The sequence below is a fragment of the Sphaerodactylus townsendi genome, linkage group LG04 (assembly GCF_021028975.2).
Source record: "Sphaerodactylus townsendi isolate TG3544 linkage group LG04, MPM_Stown_v2.3, whole genome shotgun sequence".
NCBI classification, from domain to species: domain Eukaryota; kingdom Metazoa; phylum Chordata; class Lepidosauria; order Squamata; family Sphaerodactylidae; genus Sphaerodactylus; species Sphaerodactylus townsendi.
Window position 1 is genome coordinate 54,315,644 of NC_059428.1, and position 23,395 is coordinate 54,339,038.

Genomic DNA, 23,395 nt, shown 5'->3' on the forward strand with positions numbered 1-23,395 from the left:
GTAGGCTTGGATATGGGGGGATCTGACCCCATACACCCGAAATGGACCCGAATCCGAACCTGGGCCAAATTTTTTCCCCATTTACCAACCCTAGTAATAATATCTATGCTCTGTTTAGCTCCTGAAAATTCTTGAACTAATCCTAGTAAACCTGTAAATTATGAGTTTGCAGCAACAACCAAACCAGTCACTTTGCTGACTACTGTATTGTTGCTGGACAAACACCAAACTATTCAAAATGATAATAATTTTGAATTGTAAGCAATTACCTAAATGATCATATTATATTTTAAATGGATGTAAAATGGGTACTGGAACCAAGGTAAACTGAAATATCAGTCACATTTTTTGAATAGGTTACAAAATTTTAAATCTTGAATTTTTATGTAATGTAGTGTATGTGCAGTTTGTCATAGCTTTTCATTTTGTATGCTTATTTTCTCTGTGGACATGACTGCAGTCAATTTTCTATTAAAATATTTCCAAAAGCAATTTCCAGGGGATTGTTGGTATGTATGAAGATTGTGTTGTATGTTGTTCTACTAATGCCCAGGAATGCATATGCTCATGACAAATGATGGTTGTGATGAGGATACAAATGATCACATGATGTCTGGCATAGTATGTTACCAGTGCACATGTTTGTCTTATAATGAACAACAGGGAATGAACTAATACAAGGGGCCCAGAAGCCATAGCAAATTCTCTGTGATCTAATGATGGAATTTTAAGAAATTCTTCAAGGCAAACCAGAACAAAACAAAAAGATGCATTCATCATTCATTTTGTGTCCTCATTGCACAACACTTTTATAGCGCAATCCCAAACTGAGTTATACCCTTCCAAATACATTGAAGCCAATGTGTTTAGAATAGTGTAAGTCTTCTTAGGAGTGCATCCTTAATGAGACAACAACATACTGGATTAGGATTGTAAACCTAAAAAAATATTCGTGGGAGAAAGCCATCGGGCTTATATCAAATTGCCCATGGAATAAGATGGGACTTACTTATAAGTAGACCTGTTAAGGTTATTCCCTAGGTTACATGCCTGTAATTAATGAGAAGTCCTATAGATAAACTATTTAAAAATGAACTACAAATGTTTCACTTGTATCTGCAAAAATCGTGACCACTGAGATGAGCAAAACCAACCTGTCATTTATAATGACCAACAGTAGTAAAAGGGTATGCCATGGATAATAATAATATCTTATGACTATTAATGAGCTGGATGAATTAATTTGTGTGTTTTCATGAATATTAACAAGCATGGACATCACCATAAGAGGCATTGGTCATGCCCCCTTGATATCACTAGAAGCGCATCATCTGGAAGAACTGTCCCTTTCCCTGCATCACTGGATGTGATATATGTGTGTGCATATAAGGGCCATGTCCCTGACACCACCAGAAGTCCTGTAGCTAAGTAATACCCCCTCCCACAGTGCCAAAAGTGACAGGAATGCCTCACATATTAATTAGGCAATTTCCATATTTGGTCAAACCCCTTCCCCACTCTGGATGCAGAAAGGGTGTGTCTAATCCCACCCCCACCACATCACTGGATACTGTTTTTCTAGAGCCATCCACTGCTGTGTCATCAAATTACCACCTGCACAGTCCCACCCAGAAATGGGCATCCACAATCTTAAGGTCAGAGTACATCCATGTGATCTCTTCAACAACGTACCCTGCCACTCTTCGCCAATAGCAAAGAGACAGGGAACCATCCCCAAGTAGGTGATTTTAGAAAAAAAAACATTCCTGTTAGCAAACCCACGTTCAGGGTCTTGGCAAGAACATGACTTCTTGGGCTCTTGGTAAGAATATTGAAACTCCTGTCCAGCTTCTGGTCTGCCACCATTATTGAGGTCTTATATGAGTGATGATGAAGAATTTGTCAGGTTAGGTGCTCCAGAATGGCCAGTAGCCACCACAAGACAGCTTGGGAGTCAGGTGAACAGCAGGTGAATAAACATATGGACATGACTGGTATAATTCCAAAACAGGAAGGAGTTTATCTTCTTGCTTCTAAAATACCAGATACACAGTGCTCAACAAGCTTTCTCTACCACCACCACCACCACCACCACCACATGATGCTCACAATAACCCAACCACACCACCACTGCCTCTTCTGTCCTTTTTATGGGTGCCTAGCTTGAACTAGCCAATCATCACTTGGATGATGCAATCCAACATCTGGACACTGAATTACAATGACCTTTAAGCTTTGCTGGCCTTGAGGTTTAGACCATCATATGTCCATACTGATGCCTTCGGTATTCTGACAAAATTTGTGTGTAAAAATCTCCATGACTCCATGCTGGTGCTTGATGACAAGACACAAACTGGCCTCAATGATAGAACAGCAAATCTGGAAACATGGCTTAAAATGACAAATTTACAAATCTTGGAGGGGCTATTGAATGATTATCCAGATTCCCAGGAACTAATTTAATCAGAGATCTCCTGCACACAGGTAATTTGGAAGTTGGAATGGAAGGGAGGCAGAAAAAACAGCTGGGTATGGAATACAAGCTATGCACAGAACAATTAGTAAAACATGTTCTTTATTTTCTAACATCCTACAGGCCATGCCTCTGAACAAGGTAACTCCCCCTGGAATTTCAAAAAACTTTACTTGCATGTACTTTCATGATGATAATTATTATGGAATCAGAAGTGAAAAGGCATACTTTGGCCAAATAAATTAATGTGCTGTTTGTTGCAATGTTTATAGCCATTTGCACAGCTGCAAATATAGATGCTGTTTATGTTTGGAGCCCCAATGTGATCTGCAGTTGCTGAAGCTTAAACTTTTTTGCTTATGAAGCTGGCCAAATTACCACAGGACATGGATTTGGGGACTGAAAGGGCTTCTTTCCCCATTACTTTGACAAAGCTGCAAATTGGAATTATGTGGGGCCACTACCAAGGGTGGAGGATTATGGTGTTGATCACATGATGTCAGGTGAGAGAGCAGTTTCTTTCCTGGTGCCAGGATAACCAAGGCAGTGTTTTTAACCTCCAAAAACATCTGACCCACTATTGCCAACAGGATGTTAAAATTCTGAGAAAGGCCTAATTCCTGTATAGACAGGAGATTCTTTCCATGGCAAAAATCAACCCTTTTAATGATATAACTCTTGCTGGTGTGTGTATGGTGTGACTAGAGGGTGGGGCAGATTGGTGCCCTGAAATAACTTTCCACTGACCCATGCCCTGAGGAGATTTTTCCCTCTAAAAAAATTCCGTGGAATTGAAATTTTAATTTTAGGGTTTCTTCTTGACTAAGTCCATACCCTCTTTATTTTGTCTAAATTGATGCAATTTGTGCAGTGTGAATGTGGTAATATAGACTTTGTGTGTATACTTTGTGTATTCACACTTATGAATAAAACTAAACAGTAAGAATGGTCTTTAGTTGTTGAACCTTGTGCCTTGGCACAGGGCACTTCACAGACAGGAAAACTAGCAGCACTGTAGGGACACCAAAATAATCTTTTTCCTCCAGTCAGGAAAAAAATGATAAACTGGCACAACAGGCTCGTGAAATTTGATCAAGGATCAAACGTTTTTATTTACACGAAATAAACCAGGAAGTTTTTTCTGGCAAAGGATAAAATTGAAATTATATACAAGAAGCTGGTTTCTGAGAAGTTACTATTTTACAAGTTGTTTCCGGAAGTATTCTTTGCTTACAGTTGATAATAATTCTGTTCTATTAATGGTTGCCCCTTTTAATGTCATCAAGTTGTTACAGTCACTTAAATTCTCCACAAACTAAGGACTCACTAGGATAGGTGTTCAGTTTTCTGTTTGGCTCTCTTGTTAATGTGCTAACCAAACCTTAATTTCTACCCTCAGGTAAGTACAACCTACACAGTTCCTCAAACATTAACTCTAAGACAATCTATCCTCTAGATTGTCTATCTTACATGGTGCTTATCAGAAAAGATCTTGAAGCTTTCTCCCAGGAAGCCCAATCCTTTCTCTCTTTAGACTCAGTCACATTCAGGAGCTTCACTGCCCCTATATCTGGGTAGGTTTTCATCAGAGAAACCAGCCAAGTGACCAGTGTGATTAATCAGTGTCACTGTGTTGTGGTTAACTCCAGGACCTTGGCACAGATTCCCTAACTTAAATCTGTCCATCTCAGCACTTAATTAGAGTAGCTCATCTCATTTAGAACAGGTTCCCAGTCTCCAGAGAATGAAGCTACAACAGAACAACCGTTCACTCTGAAGTTTAAATCAGTTCTCTCCTCAAAACTCTCAGTGGTCTAGATAAGAATGCACTGCAGTCCTCTCCAGCCAATCATGTGGAGTTCCATGTTAGCCCTTTGGGCTCTCAACATTCTACTGCATGAATGTGTATAAATTGAGTTCAAACAGAGGCACAATTCAATGACCAAGATGATAAACTGGAATATAAGTAACATTACAACATAATTACAACATTACAACATATTACAACATAAGAACAGCTAAAAACTGGTAGGAACATTGTCCAGAGAAGGTTATGGAAAAGATCAAGATCCTGTGGGACTTTTGACAAAGTCAAATGGACAAAGTATTGGCACATAATACACCGAGGAAAAGAAAGTGACCATCATCAACATAGCTGTACCTGGTGCCACAAGGGTCATTGCAAAAGAACACAAGAAGGTCACTAAATACCACAATTTGAAAATCAAGCTTCAGCAACTGTGACACAAACCAGCTGAGACCATTCCTGTTCTCTGTCTATGTTCAGAGTGGTAATTGGCACCCTGGGTGCCATTCCAAAAACACTGGGGCAGCACTTGGAAAATCTTCAAATTGACAAAATTAACATTTGTCAGATTCAGAAAGCATCCCTGTGGGGAGGAGTCTTGAAAAAGTGTCCTTACTAATCCTTCCCCCAAACTAAAATATAAGCATGAATGGTCTGAATACATTTGATTTTTTTATACATGTGTTGAGTAATTCTCATGCTGTTTTCAATGTATGATTGGAACCAAACATTTATCCAGATACTGGTCACCAATTTCATTTATAAAGTGAACACTAGTTGGCTATTTTTAACAAAAAGGAGTGCACCTGTACATTCAGGATGTGCATGAATTCACTGTAGCATATGAATGGGGCTTCTGAATCAAGTCTAATCCAGCCAAAGTATGCAGAAAAGAAGGAATTAAATAGATATAAATATGATGGTTTGTGCAGACAGATAGAGATCCCCATCACCTAACCATGTTTGAGTAGAGAAAATTCCCATGAGAAACAATGTGCTTGCAGAAAACTATAATTTATGCAATTATGCAATCTTTTTACGCATATTGAGCTTAAATAATGTGAATATATACTCTCTTTATAAAGAAAAAAATGATTATCCACCAGTAGACCAATGCATATATAATGATAGCTTCCTGGATAAAAATGTATGTCAAACAACTAGCTGGATGGTACTTCTTCTATTTAGGTATGGGGGGGTGGGGGAGTTATCCTTTAAATTGATATTCCTTTGCATTAACTCTGTGGGTTCCACACCGAAAGCCATTAATGTCATATTAAGCACACAAAAAATTCCATGACTTCTCTGAGCTCACTGCTGTGCTGTTGTATTTCCTGTAATAATGATTCTGATAAAGCCAGAAATCCCCACTAGCTTTTATCCACAAAACCAAAGCAGTATTTTGTATGTTATACATTGTTTTCTTTTGACAGTGTATGAGGCAAATGATTCCCCCAGGCTTCGATAACAAGCCTTGGTATTGGAACTCAAGCCCACAGTGGATTTTGAACTGATGACCTGAGGATATGGGGTAAGATTCAATCTGTGTGCTTCCACCTTTCCCTGGGCAAAGGAGAGCAATAAAAGCAGAACAGCTACACTTACCAAGGAAGCTTCTTTTTACCAGTAGGCCAGTGTACACCATGTGATGTTCACTAATCCTCCTGCCCCAACTGAAATCTTAAGAGTCAGTCTTGCTTTTTGGTTTGACTTACGAGAAGGTTTATTCTTTCTGGTTGCCATACTCAGCCTCAGTTTCACAGCAGTCATATCTGACCCTTCCTTGACACCATACCTTTAAAATGTATTACCAGGAAAATGTGCCACATCCCAGAGGTAAGATCCTGAGTTTTCAATCATTATTCTACCATTAAACCATCTGTTCAAATTTCATTTCTTCCTTGGTACCAGCATTCTTCACTTTCTAGAATCAATATTTTCCCTGGTTGTATTTTTCACAAATATAACTCTGCAAGTGTCACTGAAACATCGAGCTGGTCTGTGACATTTAACCATATGCTATAAAGCCTTCTAATGTAGCCTTCAACATTCCAATCGTAAGATTTTACAAGATTGCTGATCAAAAGCAACTTGGCAACGCATCCTGGCAAATGTGCAAAAGGAACCTTCGGATACAATTATTTTGGATATCCACCAATACATAGCATGATCCATTAACCAATGTCCCAGCTTCATCTGTCACTGGCAAATACTGAAATTTACTAATATAAATTGGTCAAGAACAGTAAAGGGATAAATTGCTTTTCAGAAAATGTCTGTCTCTGTTAATGTTTTTATGGATTCATTTCAATAAATCAATGCCAATGCACCATCAGTACAATCAAATACTATTTTCTTTCTCTACACAATTTTTTTTAAAAAAGATTAAAAATCCCCCAGAAGGTTGTAGTGTTCAGTGTGTAAATCTTTACAGTAGAGATTATGTTTACAAATCAGACAAAATCATATAATTGTGAAATAAAATAAAACAGTTCCTGCTGATGTCTGTAGGCATCACTAAACTTCCATTCATTTGAATGGCTCTCAATGTCAAACACACCTTCAATAAATTACTGCAATTGAAGTGCTCATTGGTAATTTGGGTAGCCAAATTGGGCTGTGATCTCCCAGTGAATCACAAACAGTATTTCTATTAGCACAAGTAAATTAGAAGTTGAGCTTTCTCTCCCTTCACAGGAAAAAAACCCTACCAACCCTTGATGTACCATATTACCATATTCTCTGCCAGCTTATGTGCAGGATGTATTTTATGGTTCTCATTTTTCCTATTGATATATATTGCTTTGTTAGTAGCAGGCAGGGTATTGAAAGGAATAATTCACCATAAGTAGAAACTGAACATGAATAAACCCTCAGCATAAATTGACAGTAAATTGTCTGCTAGTGTTGTCAGCATAAAACATAAATGGTAGATTAACAACAAACACATATGGCACTTTATGAAATTTTAAGCAGTGACTACACTCATTAATGCACTGTTACATGTCATGCTCTTCTGCTTATAAAAAACTCACATGCTAGCTTTGGCACTGTTGACCAGTACCAATAAATGATATTTAAAGGGCATTCAGGGAAGAGAAATATCTTTCATCATTTGAAAGGCCTGATCACTTCCACATGGTAGTAGAAGTGGATTCTAAGGGTGGTATGTGGGCATACAACCACAAATGGGAAACAATTTGTATTTTGAAGATAAATAGTTCTGAAACTGTGAACTTGTTGGGAAAGATTGTTAGAAAGTTCCTGAGAAACAAAACTAAATTTTATAACTGTGGATTGATTCTTCTATAGCCAGATTTGAAGCCAGATTGAAAATGTTGAAGGACATGTTTGTCCTCCAGAAGTCCATGAAGCTACTTTGCCTCAACCTGTGGAACTATGGAAATAGGTCTATAATTTATTACAAACCTTTATACAAAGCGGGTTTTGTTTTTTCATTACAGGGCTTACTGCCTCTTTCAAAGGCTCATTCCGCACGTGGAGAATAATGCACTTTCAAACTGCTTTCAGTGCTCTTTGAAGCTGTGCGGAATAGCAAAATCCACTTGCAAACAGTTGTGAAAGTGGTTTGAAAACGCATTATTTTGTGTTGAAAAATGTTCCTTTGGCAGGAAAGCATTAAGGATGTTTCTAATGACTCTTTTACCCTCTCTTGGAAATATTTCCTTAGCCTTGAAGACCAGGGTTCTAAGTTCCCTTTGCACTCAGGGTTCTGTCAACATTGTTCAGGGATAATATGATGGATCTATCAGTACAAACCAACAGCTGGTTCACTGGCTAGCTTTACTGCTTCATTCATTACTAAACTCTTCCCTAAGTCAAGCTAGATCTAGATGAGCACAGATATATTTTATTGGCAGGGAATCAAAATGAACCCACAACCCTCAGTTTACAAGACCTAAGCAAGGCTGTTGATGATAGAATGTTTTGGAGGTCATTAATTCATAGGATCACCATAAATTGGAAGCCGCTTGACAGTGCTTAACACAATAACCTAATAATGTTAAGCAGATCTATTCAGAAGGAAGTTCTATATTATCCAGTGGAACTTAATCCCAGAAAAGTGATTTGGGATTGTAGCCTAACTCTATCAGGCACAGAGAGAGGGCACCAACTGATTTTTGTCACCAACTGAAACATTCACAATTATCAGATTGTATGTGGACAAAAACACTCAGCCACTCCTTAAGCATGACACATTTGTTCAGTTATGTATGGCTCTTTTTGTTAGGCATTCACAAGGGTTTTTTGTTTTTCTCTACATTTCACACGTATAGTTTATGGATCCATTCCAAAAAGAGGCAGAAAAAATTGAACTATCTTTATACAGTACAACATTTTGCACTCTAGAGGGAATTTCCCACAGGGCTAAGTGTCATGAATAGTTGTAAAATCAGCTATCCTTAGAGACTCATCATCACCATTTTTTCCTGCTAATCAAGATGTCTGAATCCCAAGAGTCAATCAGAGGTCTTCTAACCAATACAAGATTCTAAAATGTTTTTATATTCCAGTAAACCTCAATTATTTTTTTGGTAAATACCCTTGGATTAGATATTGTTTCACTTGTTATGCAGAACAAATGATTTAACTCTAATTCCTTACAAATGTCTCTGCAATGGAATAGTGACCTTCCTCTGTCAGAAGTGGTCTGATTGCAGGGGGTGGGGGAAAATAAATGATTGCAAAGAAACTGTAGTTAAAAAGCCTTCAGAATGCCTGTTGAGTTGAAGCACAATAGCTCAGTAAGAGGACTTGAGAGTTCCTATTTAGGCCTCTTGTGGTAAATCCTTCTGCTCTGGAAAGATTGAAGTTCGATTTGCAGCATTTGTCAAAAATCAGTAACCTCAGCTACAATAGTAGCAAATTTCTAATTCCAAATATCTGAAAGAAAGAGAGGGGGTTTCTGTTCTGACTGGGTTGCCCCCCACCCACACAAAAAGCACTCCTAATGAAAAAAAAAATCAGGATCTGTGCACAACATTGAAATGCAGCACACACTGCTAAATCAATGAACTGCTATGACCAGAATCTTTTATGTGGAAGCCTGTAATACACTTGCTCCTTCCAGTTATTGTTGTGGCAGGGGTAGGATAATTATTCTTTTATTTGTTTCAAACACACACACAGATCTCATTGCCTTAAAATCTGTAAGCATTCAAAGGGCCTCTGAGATACAATACACAACTAGAAAAAAGAGTTTGTATGTACCGTATATGCAATCAATAAGTCACCATAACATGGCATAGCTGTATCAATTAAATGATGTCACTAATTAAGCAATTAAAAATACCTCGCTGAAATCATTCTGTTGGAAGGGTTGAACTTATTCTGAGATACCTCAGCCAATTATTTCCAACACTAGAAGGTTAGTGGGAATAATTCTGTTGTATTTCTTCAAACAATGATCCATACATCACATAAAAGATATTGAGTACAGTAATAACTCACAATGAGAAATTTGTTCTTTTTTTGTCTGTAAAGGTGTCTCCATGTTTCAGGGAGCCATTTCTCATTGATCTACATACACACAGAACATGTTGTGAAGATACTGCAAGAATAAAAATGTTTTACTTTATACCCATAACAATTCCTCTTCTAAATCTTAGGGTTAATGTTTCCCACAAGTACCTCAAAATCATGAAGGCAATTGGAATTTAATATGCATAGCTGAGGGTAGAATTGATATCCACTTTCTTTTCTTCCCTCATTTTTCTTTTAAAAATTTGCACTAGGGAGAAATCTAAATATATTTTTAGAATAATATATGAATACTTTTTTTCAAATGATACACTAATACTTGTTGGGGGTCAGGGATTCACAACAATTTGGACTTCCTAAAGCAGCATTAAATAGTGATAATGTGAAGAGCTATGTTTACACATGTCTTAATAGTGTTTCTGTACCACATTTATAAAAGAGTATAAAACTGTAAGGCCCTTTCCGCACGGGCCAAAAACGACGGCCTGGGGGCGGTAAAAACGCTGCCCCCAGGCCGCCGTTCGCACAGGCGGTGCTGCTGCAACGCAGCAGCGCCGACCTGACTGCGCTCCCCCTCCCCCAGGGCGGCGTCAGGCCGCCCTAAACAACAACCCTTTAAAGGGTTGTTGTTGAGGCGTCTTTTCCCGCTGGGCGCCGGGTAGTACGAACCGCAGACTGCCGGAACAGCACGCCTTTGTCTCCCTGCCCCGTCTTCCACTCACCTTGTTCCCGTCATGTGCGCCTGCAGTGCGTCGACCGCCCATGCGCTGTCCTCCGACCCCTGGAGGTCGAGGGCAGCGATGGGCGTGGGCTTCGACGCCAGCAGGCTTACGAAGCAGGACAAGGTGAGTGGGACGGGGCAGGGGGAAGAGGCGGCTCCGTGCGGAGCCGCCTGCCGTTTGCCGGCCTCTGCTGCGGCCGCCCGTATGCGTGCATGCGAACAGCCTTCTCCTCCACGCAGGCGGAATTCTTGCCGGCGTGGAGGCGACAGGGAGGCCGTGCGGAAACGGCCTATGCAAGGGTATCAGTTACCTGGGAAAGAGGAAGTCTGCTACCACAGTACATTTGTTGCCACCAAACTCCTACTATTGCAACCAAACCTCTCTCCCATTTTGGATGTCCAAACCCATCTCTTTGCAGTAATGTGAGACTCAAGAAATTAATTTCAAGTTATCTATAATGCAAAAGGTTAGAACTAGTAGAGAAGAGACAGGTATGGGTCTAATTCCTCACAACCTTATCATACTCCCTTAGAACAAAAACAGCCTTGGAGGCAGATAAACCTCTCCTATTATTGATCCCTCAGAACATTGATCAGGACCTTTCAGTAATCAGTCAAGGGTATTACATCAGACAGGATCTGATCACATTCACACTCAGACTTTAGAAAGTACATACTGCTGTGGTTTTCATGCTGTGCTTTTTATGGCTTTTTATGTTGCACTTATACAATTTTATTATACCATTTTATTTTGTGATACACTTTGAAAAGGCAGCTTATATATATTGTCTAAATAAATAAATAGTGCTAAGGCAAAGTAACATTGAGAATTAATATATTTTGTGGGAAAAATCAGTGTAAGGAAACAAAAAAAAGATAAAATAATGAACCTCGAACTTAGTTTACAAGACAAGTGAAATTGCAATACAATTTTCTACAAGAAACAGCAGGGATCAGAAATATGAACAGCACTGACAATGGGGGTGGTTTCACCATTGTATGGAGTAGATTTATGTCAGGATACTTGAACACCAGTTAGTTTGGATCACATCCTGATCATGAGTTGCAATTGCTATTGCCCCAGTAGTGACTTTTTGAAGGGTTGTTGTGTCCTTTCCAATACAATAAAGTTATAGAATCAACTTTTACACATGTGTTGTCACACAGCACAACAGACCTCACCCTCCTTTTGTCATTTCACTCCAATTTGTTTTCCCATATCTATTTTTCATGTCAGAAAAAACACCCGAGTAAACATTTTAAACATAAAAAGTGTGGTGCAGACAGAAGCAACAGATAAGAAAAAGAATGTTTTGAATATAGGCACATCCTAAAGTTGTTGAGAAAAAAAGTTACTGCTATGCAATCGCTCAAAATGGATAGTGAACTATTCTGTAAAAGCTCTTACTTGCACTTTCTATTAAGCAACCAGTTCCATCATGAGCAAAGACTATTGTGATTGGTTGTCTTCACACACTCTAGCAAGTGAAAGATAGCAAGCACTGTTAGCCTGCAGCTACAAACATTGTCAAACTGTTTGCTGCCAAACTGCACAAATTTAAACATTGGCTTCTCCCTGATTGGAGCTGTCAAACAAGGTAAATTCAGCTGTTGAACACATTTACTGTGAAATACACACTATCGTTAATTTTCATAGCAGTAGCGTAATAAGAGGAGAAGGTGTCCATTTTGGCTTAATTGTGTTTCATTCTTCTATCAGCTGACATATTGCACTGACATAGGGTTTTTTGTTTGTTTGTTTGTTTGGTCTCTCCCAATATATCAGGAAGTTTTGCCGCTTATTAATTTATTTTATAGATTATTAATTTATAGCTTGCTTTCACATTGTCAATAAAAGAAAATTGGTATACAATATAAAACAATACATATCCTTATTAACTGATTGTTGCATGGTGTCTGGCTATATTGTTTTATATTGTATAATTGTCTTTGGCTATGTATATATAATGTCATCAAGTCACAGCTGGCTTATGGCAACTCCATACGTTTTCAAGGCAAGAGACATTCAGAAGTGGTTTGCCATAGTCTGGATCTGCATAGCAACTCTGGAATTCCTTGCTGGCCTCCCATTCTGTGGCATAGATTAATAAACTGCACTTCTTCCTAGCATTGTCCGACTAATGCAGGGTCTGCTGCTCGGATTTTTAAATGCCACTTCTCTTGATTGCCTTTGCCTTTACCCTTTCATTCAAATATTGATTAGAATCATCAATAAGATTAGGATTGCAGGATGAAAAAAGTGAGGCTATAATAAACTAAGGCAAGATATAGTATAACCAATGCAGAAAGTGAAATCACAAATATAGAAAATGTAGAAGACAAGGCAGTAAAAGTAAATGATATCTACAATAATGGTTGCAGTAGACTACTATCCTATCTCATATTGTTCTTCCCCCGCATCCCGCAGCATATATATTTCTATGAGGTATATAAATTGGCTTGCCCAAGGCAATACATTGAGTGTTGTGGTTTAGTAGCAAGATTTACATCCAATAGCACCTTGAATGTGGTCATCCATATCTAGCCTGAAACTTCACATTCTGTGCATTGCACAATACAATATGATTTTCAAACTCAATTAATGTTCATAAAATCTAATGTTCAAAACAGTTGTTTATTCTTCGATAAAATGAAACTTTTCATTTGTTCTTAGAAAACAATTAAGGGTTTAAAAAAATAAAACAAAACACTTATACAGAAAGCCAATTCTCCAATTCACTTTTAATGAATAAGAAACAAGAAAAAGAAACCTCTAACGTTCCTCTAGCACTAGAAATAATTCCACCACAAGTTACATAAATGACTCCCAGATCTGTTTCACTATCGCTATCTGTGCATGTGATGAACTGTGTTTAGATAACATGGGGGTGCTGCTCTGAGTGAAGCTAACATCCCCCAACAATCCTGACAAACAAAGCGATTTATTTTCTTCACAGTGCTTAGCCATGTTTTATTGTGTCTCTCTCTTGGCAGGAGGAATGGGTTTGAGGGCATGACACCTCAGTGAGATCCTACAGTGCGTGTGACATTCTGACAAATGGCTACATTGCAGCACACAGTATGACAAAAAGATTGTGGCACTTTCCCATAGTAACCACAACACTTGAAAAATAATGTTTTCCTGGAGAAGAAAAAAAGATAAGAACTTCATCATGATATTTCTAAAAGTATCAGGGGAGCTCTCATTTGACTACAGAAGGATATCACATGAGTACCTATATTGCAAAGAAATAATAGATTGTATGGAAGCTGTGACTTTCCCTTGACCAGAAACTTCTATAGAAATCAGTACTGTTATATTTGCTTTTGTCTCCTTATTCCATTTATGCTGAAATTCTTTGCAATAAGACTCATGTCCTGCTTGCTGGTTGTAAGGAGGAGCTATGCTAATGCTGAACTGTTTATATGCATCCTAAATAATTTGGATTTGGCTATTTGCATGATTCCCTGTTTGGGGGATAATTAAATTACTTTCTCACTGCAACTGCTCCCATACCACATCTGCCACTGCTGCTTGTAATTTTAAAAGGCACAATAAAAAGAGAAAAAAGCTGGAATGTTTTTGAAGCAGAGCTTATTACTTACCTGTCCCAGGCAGCAATCCTAAACAGGTCTACTCAGAACCTTATTCAAGTATATTCAATTTGGCTTAGGTTGATTCCACACTTGCGTTATCGACCTAAGTTCAAGCTGTGTTCGACCTAAGTGCTCCGCACAACCACTCGGATCAACGTGGTTTTGTACCAGCTTCACCCAGTGTAACGGTCAAATTTCCGACTCCAGTTGGGAACTACTACTTTTTCAAGGAACCATGCTCAAACTCAGCTCGATTCCAGTAAAGTGCGGAATCTCTGGTGTCAGGAGTCCCCCATTCAGCCAATCACAGCTGAATGTTTCAGGCATGCGTACAGCTGGAGAACTGCCGCGTCGAAAATCGCGCCTAATTTTTTCCCCTCTTCTTTCTTGCATTCGAAGCGATGGCTGGTCGCACAAACGGCACACAATTTCCACGTACCAATGTAACCGGCCAATCAAAAAACACCACCTTTGTCCCTCCATTCCTGTGGCAGTTTTTTTAATAACATATGTGGGGATAGACGGAACATGGCCGTAAAACAGTAGCCAATTGGAACGGAGCAGCGAAGAGGCACAGGATGATTCCACCCTCCGAGCTAGGATCAAGCTGGTTGCAGTGGGGAACAACAATGGCTTCGACCTAGGTAGTACCCTTCTCAGGGAACTGGGTCGAACCTATTTTACTCATGTGCGGAATCGCCCCCAGTCAGAGGAAAGTGTTCTTAGGATGCCACTGTCACAATGCAGTCTTATGTACAGTAATTCCAGTCTAAGCCCATTAATTTCAGCAACTCTACATAACATGGCACAGTGTACCTTCAGCCTCTATCCATGAAGTCAGCTTAACTTGTGATCAGTCTTCAAATAGGTAACACTGATTGGACAGGTGCAGAAAGCAGCCAATATATTCAACCCAAATGTTATTAACTTAAAGATGCACCTGACTGTGTGGGCTCAAGGAGAGGTCATATGCCCTAAGACAATATATTAATTTGCTGCTGTCTTAGGTGCTGAAAATATTTTTAATGACTATGTGAGGGAAGGTTGAATTGTTGCTTTAGATAGTCTTAGATAGTTTTAATTAGATTTACATTGTTATGAGCTGCCTCAGATACATGGGGTAAGAGATTATATATGTTAAATTAAAAAAATAAAACACAAAATGGATGGATTTCTCTTATTTAACTTCCTTATGAGATGGCTGGTAAGAATGCATTACACCTGTGATGTGTACAAAAAGACAAAGATTCTGTTCAAATTTTGTTATAAATATACATATTTTTTATTTTTTTAAATGTTACCAAAATCTGATATTTTTGCATTTATTTATTTATTCAATATAATATAATTATGAAATTATAAATTATTTTAAAAATATTAAAGTGGAAAGATACAATAACTTCAGTAGAAGTTCCAGTTATGTGTCTTAAGGCTTGAAACCAAATGTGTTTAGTCAGATGTAAATCCCATTGTTTTTTTAATTCTCACTGTTATTTGCACAGGTAAAGTACTTCACCAAAACAACTGTCAGCATTATACCATAAACATCAGAAAATCAAAAAGCCCTACTTGGTCCTACCCACTTTCTGAAACCGCTTGGTATATGCCAAAAAAGGTGTCAGAAGGTGCCATGGTGTCCATGTGTCTTCCTACAAGTTTTTTTTAAATCACAGGCCAATAAAATTATATTTATTTATTTAAAACATTTATTAGTTTCCTTTCTTCCTCAATGTGGTTTACAGAATAGATAAGACACATAAAATAAAATGATTAAAAACATAAAGACCAATATTTAAAATAACGCAGGACTGATAGCAAATGTAACCAAATGCAGTCTTAAATAAAGCCATCTTCAACCACCTTCTACAGTTCAAAAGTGAGGGAGACAGAAACACCACGTTGGGGAAGTTGTTTCATAATTGTTGGACTGCTACTGAAAAGGCTCTCTCTTGAGTACCAAACAAGCTTCTTTTATTGATGGGGTAGTCAGAAGGGCTGTGGCCTTAATTGCTGGGCAGGAACAAGAAGAGAAAATAATCTTTCAGATACCCTGGTAAGGCTAAAAGGTTTGGGACCAGACTGATTACCAGTATAACTACTATAATATCAGGGTTATTTTATCTGCAAAAAAATGAGGTAGGTGCATAGAGAAATGTGCGTGAAGCTCATACACCCTCATATGCTGTACTAAAACCTTAGATTCAGAGATCCAAGACTGCAGTTGGGCTTGTGAAGCTCTCTTTCTACTTCATGCCACAACAGATGTCTTATAGGAGTTATCTGTACTTGTTGCTCTGTAGGTAGGGGTGACTGGGACAGGTATTAAAGAATGAAGCAGGCATGAACAGCTGCACTTGTGATGTTAATATCGACTACACTTGCTCTTATAATAATAACAATAAAGTTTTCACAATTTTCAGTTCTGAGGATGGATGTGCCATATATTTTACAGTGAAAATTCTGGTGAACTGATGCCCCAAGATGTGCCCACCCATTACAGTTGTGCATGTGAGAAGCAGAATTACAACTGACTTCACTGATGCCTGAGAAGAGGAACACTGGCAGAGTGGCAATTAGCTTCTAGTGTTGCTATGGAAGGGGCTTTTTTTTCTGAAATTCAGTATGGAAGAGGACATTTTTTTTGTGAAATTCACTTTTTCTGAAATTCAGACTTCTGTTCTAAAATTCACTTTTTAAAGTGAATTGCTCTGAGAGCTATCAATGAGAACTGATGGAATGTTGGGGGGTGGGAGATCAGCAATTAAGAGAGCTGTTGGGAATGGATAGTTAAGGAGTTAGAGAAGAAGAGTTTTGACTGAGTAAAGCTGAGGCAAGGATCAACTTAAATCTAGCTGACTCAAGAGTCAAATTGTATTCAATATCCAAGAGGCTGAATAGGTGAGCAGTTCAAAAGTTCAATGGCAGCAAAATGTTGTAGCCTCTATCGTACTTTCTTCAGTGTTCAAATTATTTATTTTCAAATCATAAATAGCAGTTGATTTCTTATTTGTTTAATCCTGTGGGTTGTATGTATCTGGTAAAGGTACATATATAGCAGTGAAAATTATCAGGTTATATATGTTATAGAATATGAATAAATGGTTGCACCATTTGAATATAACAGTTTATGAGCCCCAAACATTCAGTGAGATTGGTTCTGGTGGGTTTTCCAGGCTGTGTGGCCATGGTCTGGTGGATCTTGTTCCTAACGTTTCACCTGCATCTGTGGCTGGCATCTTCACCAGACCATGACCACATAGCCCGGAAAACCCACCAGAACCCATTGAATCCAGCCGTGAAAGCCTTTGACAATTCAGTGAAATGTTTGAATGAGGGACTGTCAGGCCCTTTCTGCACGGGCATTTTATGGCGCCCTGGGGACGGCAAAAACGCCGTCCCCAGGGAGCCATTCGTACAGGGGGCGCAGCTGCTGTGCAGCCGCGCCGCCCTCACGTCGCCCGACCGGCACGAAGCCGGCATTTCCCAACCTCGCTCGGGGAGTGAGGTTGTTGGGAAATGCTGCCTTGTAGCCGCTGCCGTGCGAACGGCAGCAGCTCCAAGGCGCCCTCCCCCTCCCCACCTTCACTTACCTGGTCCCCGGCCCTCCAGCGCATCGCCGAGGCCTGGGGACACGCCCCCTGCCCTGCGACGCTCAAGCAAGCGCGCAGGGCCGGGGGCGTGTCTCCAGGCCTCGGCGACATGCCTGAGGGCCAGGGACAAGCCGGGTCGGCCGGGCGACGGCACTCCGTGGTGCCGTCGTCCCAGCGTCGTGGTTTTTGCCGACCCAACCCCTTCCGCCTCTGTGCGGAAGGGGCCTTAGAAAAGGTGGCTGGGCTATCCTGTTTGCTGATGTCTCTATGAAGACCTGCTGATGTCTCTATGAAGACCTGAAAGAGAGGACCTGAGAGGTAACATTTCTATGGCCCTCTAGAGATTTTAAAAGAGATTTAGGGTGGCAAGAGAGTGATGTCCTGACCAATGTATCTTTGGGAAACAGGTTGCTGTAGATGGTAGGCCCCCTGTATGAGTATAGAAGGGGCATTACAGCTTATACTCTTTTTTCCCTTTTAAAAGAAATATTTTTCTTCCATTTCTCTTTAAAGAAAAATAATTGATCCCTTATCTAACTTCAACTGATGTGGTTGTTTTATATTACACATCACATAGTGCTGCTCTCACAATACAATAGGAGGATTTGGGGAGACACTGGCCTTTTGTGAACAACCAAAATAAGACATCCTGGGGACATCTTTAAAAAACTCTGCCTCCTCATAGGAAAAAAATGAAGTATCTGAGGAGATGCAGGTTTTTTCTCCTGCCTGGTAAAGAAAACACTTTCATTTTTGCTGGTGCCTGCTATTTTCTGCCACATTAATTCTCTGTTTGTTGCACCTGCCATTGGCTGAGTTTGCCCTGGAACATTTGCCCTGGAACATTCATTATGCCCAGGCTTCTTTTCAGTAAATCTTTGAAGACATGAACACATGAGAATTGGCTGTCATTTTCATATGGTGTGTTTGTGTCCTTGAAAATTGGAATCTTTCTCCAGGGTGAGGTATTTGTGTTTACTTAATCCTGCCAGGAAGAGTGTCAGAGAAGCATTGTGCAAGTTGCTTTGGAGGGACACAAGTCCAAATGTGTCCTTGAGTGCACTGAGCCAATGCAAGGAATTAATACCTAGTAGTGATACTGCACTACTAGGCAGCCTAAGGGTTGGCTGAAGTGGTAGAAATGCCACTGTATTCCAAAAAGGGTCCCCTTGGTCCACCATAGGTTGGTCTGGCAACAATTTTGGGCTAGAACTCTCTCAGCCCTAACTGCCTCACAATGTGTCTGTTGTGGGGAAGGGAAGGAAAGACCATCATAAGCCACTCTGAGACTCCTTAAAGATAGAGAAAAGTGAGGTCTAAAAACTAGGGCTCATTCCGCACATGCAGAATAATGCACTTTCAAACTGCTTTCAGTGCTCTTTGAAGCTGTGCAGAATGGCAAAATCCACTTGCAAACAGTTGTGAAAGTGGTTTGAAAACGCATTATTTTGTGTGTGCGGAAGGGGCCTAACTCTCCTCCTCTTTCTCCTCCTTGATTAATAAGAATGAGCACAGCAGTATTTTGCTTTGACCTGTGCTGGTGCAGAACAAGTGGTGAGAAGGAGAATGGGCATAATAACAGGCTTAACTCTATGTCAGCAGCCCCTCACTAGCCCTGACATATCCAAGCCAGCAAGGAAGGGCACAGGCATAGTGGTGTTTACTTTGACGTGTGGTGGCATGGTACTGCTTGGAAGGAGAGGCAATAACATAATAGTACATGGGAGTGACTTCAAACTGTGAGAAAAGGAATGAGCCCAATGGTTCCTGGTTCTAGCCCATGCATAGTGCATCATGAAGGGCCTGGTTATAGCAGTGTTTGAATCTTGTTCTAGCCCAGGCATAATGCATCATAAAGTGCCTGGTTATAGCGGTGTTTGACCTGCCAGTCCAGGTGAAATGCAGCCAGTGAGGACTTTGGCATTACCTGTGTTTCTCATTGCCACCTCCACTATGTCCAGGTTGGTGAAGAGGAGCTCAGGTACCCTAGGCCAGCTGAGGCATTTTGTGTCTGGAAAGGGGAACCATGGCAGTTTCCACTTTTGCCTTGCTAGCTCAGGTGAAATGCAGCCAGCAGGAGCAGCACAGCAGTGCCTCCTTTCTTTCCAAATGGCTATTTAGCCCTCCATAAGGTAAGCAAGTCATGATGCAAAAGGTGTGTGGATTTAGGATGGGGAGTAACTCTTATCTAGGGCAGTTTAGGCCTTCTACTCAATGCTTGCTCACTTTTAATATAAACCAACTCTGTAAAAGCTCCCCTTCCCCCTTGTTGTGAACTACAGACCAGGATGAAGAAGAGTAGAATTGACCATTACTGTCAAGTTTAAGGTTAAAAAGACAGGCTGACATTTGTGGAACACCAGGCATATGTGACTGCTTATTCTGTACAGCAGTGTTCACAGGAGTTCAATTTTTCTCTCTAATAGCTCATTAGTGTTGCAGGAGGTTTGGAGTCTGAAAAGGTTTGCCTAGGTGGGATGTCAGCTGGTGATGACCATAATTGTTGCACTGAATCTTTCTGACAGCTCACAATCATAATTATTTGTAGAATATCAACAAAAGAGCTGTAATGTACAGTTTACAACATTCCACTTATTGCTTTGTGCACTGGTCGGTTTTGTTTTGCAGACAGTTCTACTGTATCAAAATCACCTGCCCTTCTATTCCATCTTCTGGTGCATTTAAAATCCAAATTATGTTCCTGTCAATGGCTGACAAATCTACTAAAGTCAGGGTACCACAGGGTGCAAACAGAAAGAAGAAATTTGATTAATAATGATCTTTCATAGCATTAAACTTGCTGAGCCTTTCTCAGTGGAAAACAGTTTCCCGCATAATACGGTAATAATTAGTACTATTACATAAGGCAAATATTGGAGATAATAGGTTGATCCTAAAGATTTACTTGTGCCAACCCAATTAAAACTATCCAATTCACTTTGATTTAGGATCACTGCAAATGTTACAGATAGTGAGACCAAATACACAGCCAGTATACAGTATATGCCTATGGTCTGACTCACATTCGTGAATATCTGTCCAAAACTATGAACCAGGAGAAGTCCAGAGGCTAAAAGAAGAGCAAAGAAATCATCTGATAGGAGAAAGAGAACTACAAAAGAAGAAGAGGAAGAGCTGGGAGATAGGGGGAAAAAAGCAGGGAGCTGCCAGTATATAAAAAGGCAGATCTGCTAGAGAAAGTGACACCAAAGTAGGCACTAGAAAAGGGGACCAAAAGCATACATGAACAGGAAGGTCAGGAAAGGGAAGAAAAGAGAGGGCACACTTGACAGACAAGAGGCTGCCTTACCCCTAAAGTGAAAAATGGCCACTCGGCTGAGCCTCTGTGAATGCTGCTCCAGCATCCAGTCACCTTTCATAGGGGGGATGGAATGTTGGAAAGAAGCACAGCAGGAGCCAGTTCAGGTCTGTCTCAGAGAGCAGGCAGTGTGAAGGGCAGCATGGCAGAGTGGTTCAGCTCTTATCTCTGTGGCCCTTTCCGCATGGGCGGAATATGGCAGCCTGGGGACGGCAAAAACGCCGTCCCCAGGCCACCATTCGCACAGGGGGTGCAGCTGCTGCACAGCTGCGCCGCCCTCGCACCGCCCAACCGGCGCGAAGCCGGCGTTTCCAAACCACGCTTCCCCAGCGTGGTTTTTTGGAAATGCCGCCTTGGAGCCACTGCCATGTGAACGGCAGCGGCTCCAAGGTGCCATCCCTCCCCCCTCTCACCCAGCGACTTACCGTTCCTGCGGCCATCCGGCGTGTCGCCGGGGCCTGGGGACACGCCCCCCTGCCCTGCAACGCCGGATGGCCGCAGGAACGGTAAGTCGACCGGGAGACGGTGCCCAGCGGCGCCGTCTTCCCGGTTCTTTCTCGGACAATTTGTGCGAACGGTCCCAGCGGCATTGGGTCGGCGTGGACTACGCTGACCCAGCTGCTTCCACCTCCGTGCGGAAACAGCCTGTGAGAGAACAGAGGATCCACCCAACCATTAGTCCTGCCTCTAATGCTAAACAGAGCTTGCACCGTTTATTCTGACTTCTGGCAAAAGGGCAGTCTGGCTGGGGTGAAATCCTGTGTGTGTGTAAAAGAATCTAACCTAGTGGCTGCCTATAAAAGCCTGTCTGGACCTGAAAGCATTAAAGAAAATTCAGACCACATTGTGAAGCCATAATTAGCATAATATCTGTGCCTCAGCCAGGTTTCTCCTTTGACTTGTGCTCCATTCTTTAAAACCATCATCAAATAAATAAATAAATATTATTGATGTGCAACTCCTGCCTCAGTGCTCTCTATATTCTACTTGCTTGCTAGAAAACTTACTTCAGGGAAGTGAACCCAAAGCCTTTGCACTTCCTACCCTAAAAACATCTTGCACCTGCAGTTTGAAACAAACTTGGTTCCCCAAAACCATAAGAAGCTGTATGGGAGTCCTCAGTGTCAAAGAACATTAAAAAGATGACTGAGATGTAAGAAAAAAAGAAACCGAACTGAGCAAAATGTTGGCATTGTAATTAACATAGCAGAGCTACACTAGCTGGTTAAAATATAGATAAAGCCCTACTCAGGAACTAATTAAGGAGGAGACATAGAAATAGGTTCCTATATACATGACTAAAGCCTTCTCTCTTTTATGTACACCAGACATTGCTCTTTCCAACACAGAAGATGACAGATATGATCATGAAATCCAAGCTGATTAGGTGAATGACAGGGTATGGCTACCCCTGAAAAGTTCCCAGAAAATGATTCCAAAAAAGAACATCTCATTGGCATTGTGGTTAACCTACAAAATGAAACAAAAGATCAATTGGCCAATTTTCAAAGTGAAACAAAAGAACAATTTGGAAGAATGGAACAGGAATTTATGAACATAAAAAAGAAATGAGAGATAATGCAAGCCAATTCAGAAAAAATTGATGAAGCTCTGAAACAAATAAAAACAGCCTTAAATGACAACGCAGTCTTCATAGATGACATGGAAGATAAAGTGGACACATTGAAAGATCAATTTGAGAGACAAGCTGACTACATGGCTATAATGGAGTTTAAACAAAAAGAGACTTTCCTAAGAATCAGAGGTCTACCTGAGGTATAGAATGAAAACTTGGAGAAAAGAATCTTACCAATGTCAAGTCAAGTTTGGGAACTGAAGGACGATGATGCCATTAAGGAGATTGACCAAATATATTGGGAAAACTCCAAAATCTCAAGAGACAAAAAACTACCTAGACACATTATAAAATAACAATAAAAACCTAATTAAGAATAACTGTGACACACTCTGGCAAGAAGTAAGACAAAAAATTCAAAATTGGGGAAAAATGAATTTCTCTCTTTATGGGAAAATCTCACTCATCAAGATGCCAATCCTCCCCATGTTGATGTTTTTGTTTCAGAATCTTCCCTTAATTACCACAAGAGAAACATTTAAATGTTGGGAATCTGAGACATTCACTGAGACGAGTGAAATATAAAAGTCTCATAGACAATTTAAAAAGAGGGGGATATGGCCTACCGGATCTCCAGCTTTACCATGCTGCTGCTGCTTTGTCCTGGATTAGGACACGGGTCAATCAAAAAAATTACAAACTATTAGCCATAGAAAGTTATAACAATCAAACAGGCTGGCACAACTACCTATGGACCACCCAATTTGGGAAGAAAGCAGGACATAGGTTCTTTAAAATGCATACAGTAAA